The sequence below is a fragment of the Felis catus genome, chromosome C2 (assembly GCF_018350175.1).
Source record: "Felis catus isolate Fca126 chromosome C2, F.catus_Fca126_mat1.0, whole genome shotgun sequence".
NCBI classification, from domain to species: Eukaryota; Metazoa; Chordata; class Mammalia; order Carnivora; family Felidae; genus Felis; species Felis catus.
The window spans coordinates 9,994,841-10,000,840 of record NC_058376.1 but is presented as its reverse complement, the minus strand read 5'-3'; the positions used below and the strand labels follow the sequence as shown (position 1 = coordinate 10,000,840).

The 6,000-nt window shown below is 39.9% G+C and overlaps 1 protein-coding gene across 1 annotated transcript in view; it reads right to left on the bottom strand.

Moving 5' to 3' along the window:
* Window positions 1-1,616: 1,616 nt before the first annotated feature.
* Window positions 1,617-6,000, bottom strand: part of LOC109491637 — a 309,568-nt gene continuing 305,184 nt past the window's right edge. Inside the window, exon 3 of the transcript XR_006584812.1 lies at window positions 1,617-1,865. The gene's annotated coding sequence lies outside the window, so the exon portion shown is untranslated. The remainder of the gene's footprint in view (window positions 1,866-6,000) is intronic.

Genomic DNA, 6,000 nt, shown 5'->3' with positions numbered 1-6,000 from the left:
CAGGTGCCTCCAAACTGCATTCTTTCTTACCTGACTCTCAACAGAAAACTACAGGCTCTCGCCATGTTCACGTCTCTTCTCCAGACTCAAACACAGTTTAGCTCACTTCCTCTCCTGCCCATGAAATAGCTACAACTCTTTCAAACTCTACCCATAAAATAGCCCTCCCAACAATGCAAGATCCTCCCATGATAAGTCCTTCAGCAAATAATTCTCTGTGGTCTCCATTTCTTCCCATGGAAGAACTGAACGTGCAAATGTCCCTTCATAAAGGAATAAATGATAAGGCGACTGTCCGCTTCACAACCTCCTCTCTGGAATTAGCAGAGGCCCTACAGGTCTCACTCACAGCTGACTTGTGCCTAAATGCTGAATGTGCATTTCTTGAATGGTTGGGTCACCCGGTGAATGAATGGATGGAAAAACACTACGCAGGGCAAGAATCTGTCTTTCCCTACAACCCCAGACTCTCCCATCTACTTAGTTAACACGGAACACAACGCTTCCCAGCAAAGTAGACAGTTAGTACTGGAGACTGGGGGGCCCTGGGGGAGGGAGTCTCTGTTCTTGGAAAAACATGATAGTGGTAAAAGGAAAAAGGAAGTGCATCTGCTCTAAGGGAACTAAGCCTAAATCAAACATGTCTGACTGCTCTCATGGACTCCAAAAACAAATACAGAAATATTTATTGCCCAAGTTGTTAGGCAGATTTAGGACAAACAGACTTGTTTGGGTCTCCTTTTATAAATAGAGTTAAGTACACTATGCTTCTTTAAAAATATTTTTTTAATCATAAAGAATCTTGAGATAGTCTGGTGGGGGAAAAATAATACAAATATGTAACAGTCCCTGGAAATTAACCTTTCCATTGACACAAGGCTCGCACATTCCCATCAGAACATTCTGGAATAAACTGCTGGTATTTACTTTAAAAGTATAACCAGCAAATCCAGGCTAGAGCTGGATATAAGCTGAAGAAAGCTCCCAGTTCTGGTCCTCGGACTGAAGCGAGGATGGAATGTTCTGTCCCCGTCACTGACACTCTGGACCACCTACCACACTGGAGAGTCAACAGCCACTCCACACCTTAAACTCAGACACCAGGCTGCACCGTCCTTTGCCAGGAGCATGGCCTGCCCTCGGATTCACATCACAGGTGCAGAGACAACAAAGCTGTGTTCCATTAACAATAATAGTGGCTTAAATATTGCATAGCATTTTACAGTATAAAGCATATTACTTCCATATGTATCATTTCACTTAATAAACATATATATGTATATTATTTCATTTAATAACCCTGAAAATCCTATGAGGTAAACATACCGAATGTTATTAGCCCCTGCTTCATAGATGAAGAAAACAAACCCAAGGAGTTGAAGCTTCTGCCTGATGACATGCTGCAGTCAAAAGTCTAGAAGCTGGGACATTTGACGCCCAGAAGAGTGGGTTCAGTGACAGCTCCTCTCTGGCTCTCCATTCAAGATGAATGCCAAAAATGTCTTATTCAAAGTCCTGAAAATCAGCATTGATGTGGTCCAGGATTCATTTACATAGTGACAAGCCAGTAGAAACGTGGCAGTGGAGACGGCGGGGGGTGGGGGGGGTGGGGGGGAGGGAGGAGGGGGGAGACTTGGTGTTTCTGCATCTGAGTCTTCTCATCCGTAAAATGGGGCTAATTGTAGAACCAAGTTCACTGACTTGTGAGGTTTACACACCTGTAGGGCACTGGCCGCTGCGTGTGGAAGGCAGTCAGTACTCAATGAATGTTAGCTGTTGTTACAGTTGAGGTGAGCCTCACAATTACGAGAGGACACGTTTACTTTGCTTCTCCTTCTGCATAGGCTATCTGACCTGAGATGAATCTGAAATCAAAAAGATGGATTGATTATGTCAGCAAATCACTGTCCTGTAGATCACAGGAGTGTTTTCCTTAAATTACAAAACGATTCAATTAAACTAAGTTAAAATTAAATTAAAGAGAGTCCTTGCTAAGTGGACAGTCATATATTGGAATCAAACCAATGAGGCAGCCCCCCAAGATGTGATCGCTGCTGCTTCCTGGGGCTGGATTCGGAGATACTCTGACCCTCTGGTTTTCATCCCTGCTCTTGCTAAGACATGTTCCTTCCTGCTTCCTTTTATATTCAGGAGTGATGCTAAAGGTAGCTGAATCTCTCTTCTCTTCTGAGAAATACCACAGGACAGAAATATGTTTAAGTTGGCTTATCCCAGAATTTTCCAAACTCATATACACATAAAATCTTTGTGTGTGTGTGCATTAATATCCTGTAAACACATTCCGGAAAATATTCTTCTAGAGCACAGCATGCAGCGAAAGACAGGATCCTCTTGGACACCAATAGAAGAGGTTTATCACCTGTGAGTTGAACCCCAAAGAATAGCCTTTCAGCTGGCTGCGTGACCCCAAGACCATGAGAAAACTCTAATCCCAAGCTTCACCCAGGGTTTACTCCATCCTTCAGGACATGTCTAGTTCTGGCAACAGTGCAGAAAAAGCTATCATAGAAGTCCTAGTGCTATAAAGCAATAATGTTGGATAAAACAATAATAATAATAAGTTAAATGTATAGCTGAATACACAAGAAAGAGAAAAATCAGTTTCCAGAAATGAAAAGGGAACTGAAAACAGTGTCCGTAAGCACTGGAACTGAAACTGTAGCTGGCCTGGTGACAGAATAAGAGAAAAAGGGTTTTGGCGGAGAGAGATTCTAATGACTTGGAAACTGCACTTACCAGGACTTAGAAACCAAGTCTGTGCCCCCCGTCAAGGTGGGATGTTGACACGGAAACATTTGCATAAAGTCAGAATTTTCAAAGAATCCCACCCCAAGACTGTACTACCTGGCTAGTCAAGATTGCAAGGAATATTTTCTATAGTCAGAGATTTTTTGTGGGGGGAGAAAACATCCCCATGAAAAACGGAAACTCTAAAGCAACGTGACTGAGAGAATGCATTGCACTGCCTCCGTGATACACACAGCTTCAGAATGAGAAACTAACATGAAGTTTGCCTCAGCCTAGTGGGTTGCTGGGATACCCAGCCAAGGCGAATGCTAAATTATTTCAGTGGGACCTTCCTTAACCCAGGCCAGAGGGATATAATCCTCACTGAAAATGAGCACACAGTAAGGGATTTAACCTGCCAGCATAGAGCCTGAGGCGGGGATTGAACTCACAAACCGTGAGATCATGACCTGAGCCAAAGGTGGAAGCTTAAAAAACTGAGCCACCCAGGCACCCCACAAATGCTCTATTCTGAACAAAGCGGGAGATGCAACAAACAGGAATGTTTGATACCGAAAGACATCAGAAAAAAAATCTGAAAATTGTAAATGTATGACGTTAAAGCAAGGATATGAAAGACAGAATAAAACTCAATACGTAAAAACAAGATTCGATGGACTAAAAAAATTGTACATTTTATTAATAACTAAATAGAACTTTTAGAAACAGTAAACTAAGACATTAAAATTAAAACGCAGTGGATGGGTTAATCAATGAATTACACAAAGCTGAAAAAAGAATTTGTGAACTGGAAGTCAATACTGAGGAAATTATACAGCATGAATCACAGATAAAGGTATAGAAAATAGGTAAGCTAGACTTATGGTAGATAGAGGAAGAATTAGAATGAATCTGGTAGGGATTCCAGAAAGATTAAATAGAATTAAGGAGATACAATATTTGAAGAAACAATGGTGAAGAATTGTTCAGAATTGGTAAGAAATAGGAGTCCTTAGATTAAATTGAACCCAATTCAAATGAAAAGGTTATCCTTTCGTTTAGACTAAACCAAGTGAAACTAGAAAACATCAAGGGCAAAGACAATATATTTAAACAAAGAAACAATACACCCACAAACTAACAGAGTTGGATTGTGAAGATCTTCTGATCAGAAAAAATAGAGGCAGTAAGAGAATGGAATAACGCCCTTAAGTGGCTGAGATACATTTTCAGACAAAAAACAAAAACAGAAACAAAAAAACATTGAGAGAGTTGACACTTTTATATCTACACTGAAAGAACACTCTCTGTATAAAGAAGAAAATTGGAACCCAGAAGGATGTGATGTGAGAATTAACCACTAGTGAATGAAGACATTTGCAAACATACAGATATCTCTAATAGACATGGGCTATAAGTAAAACAACAATACTGACTTATTTTTATTTATATAAAAGCAAGAAAAAAATATTACACCACAACATCATAGTCTACTGGGGGGTCATTACAGTTAAAAACTCCTAAGGCCCTTATATTTGAGGAATGAAGGGTAGAGATGCAGAGGAAATTTAGACTTAATTATGTCAAGATTATTTGTTAAAAATATTTTTTAAAAAAACTGTGTGTGTGTGTGTGTGTGTGTGTGTGTAACTACTAAAAATGGAAATAAACACATGTTTTCCAAAGCAAGAAATGAAGTAAATTGGGGGAAGGCCAGGGGGGAGGTGTCAGGAAATTAAAAAAAAAAAAACTCAATAAGATAGAAGTAGGGAAAGCATAATTAAAAAAAAATAAGGGAAAAGTATAATATATACCACAAATTTCGACAACTGTCAATACAGAAAGAGAGCAATTAGATCCTTATCTTATACCATATAGAAACATGTCCTCCCTAAATTAAAATCTTAAAGATATATATATATGTATATATATTATACATATATATTGCTATGTTATACATGCACATGACTGAAATTGTGGCATAGAATAACGATATCTTTGAAAAGCAACAAGAGAACACAAACCAAAAGGAAAAAGGTGGATAAAATTGGCTAATAATTGGACTGCTATGCCTCAAAAGACACTATTCAGAATTCGAAATGGCACGAAAAGAGTTGGAGAAATTATTATTACTCTTGGGGCCTGAAGGACTTTTCCAAAGACAGCTGCCTTGAAATATCCCATCTCAAATATCCTATTTACAATGACATTGACTCTCCTCCCAGAGTGGCAGAGTTTGCATCACCTCCCCTTGAACCTGGATGAGACTTTGTGACTGCCTCGACCAGTAGAGCACACTGGAAGTGAGGCTATGTCAACTCTGAGGCAAGGTCATAAAAAAGAGCAAGCACTTCTGCTTTGACCTCTTCTGAGGCTTGCACTTGGAACCTCACCACTGTGTCTCGAGGAAGTCCGGGTCACATGGGGAAGCTGTGGGTAGATGTCCCCACTGAACTTCCCAGCTGAGATCCCAATCAACAACCAGCAGTAGCGACTATATGTGAGTCAATGAGGTAAATGAGCTTTAGTTAACTCCAGCCCCAGCCACCATCTGTAATGCAACTGCATGAAAGACACCAGGTGAGCATTACCTGGTTGAGCCCAGGCAATCCACAAAACCATCCTCAAACTACTAAGTTTGGGGAAATTTGTTATGTGGCAATACATAACTGAAACACTATGCAAAATCAAAAAGAAACAGGAAACCCGAAAGGAAAATGGGCAAAGATGTTGAACAAGCAATGCATGCAAAAGGAAGCCTGGGTAGACAACAAACACACAGAAAGATGCCCACCCTCACATATATCCCAGAAATCAGGTATATGCAAATTAAAACAACAATGTGAAAACATTTTACATTTTTTTCAAAGCTGTAGAATTCTTTTCACACCAAATGTGGAGAGAAAAAACCTACAGCGATGGTTATGAGGGCAGGCTGAGGGGCCAGAATGCTAAGCATCTGATTCCAGCTCCATAAACAAATTGCATGGCCCTCAGCAAATAGTATAAACTTGGTGTGCCTTAATCTCTTTATCTGAAAAATAGGTTCTTTCTTAGGACTGTTGTGAGAATTGGGTGAATTGGTACATATAATTTGTAGAACGATGCCTGCAAGCGAAAGCAGTGAATCGTAAGATGATGGTAATGACATCAAACCAGAAGTCTCAGGCAGTTCTAGTTAAATCATCATAGCCACGATATAGAGAGCCATTTGTTAATTCTCTTGTTAACCTTCAGATGTCAATACTATTC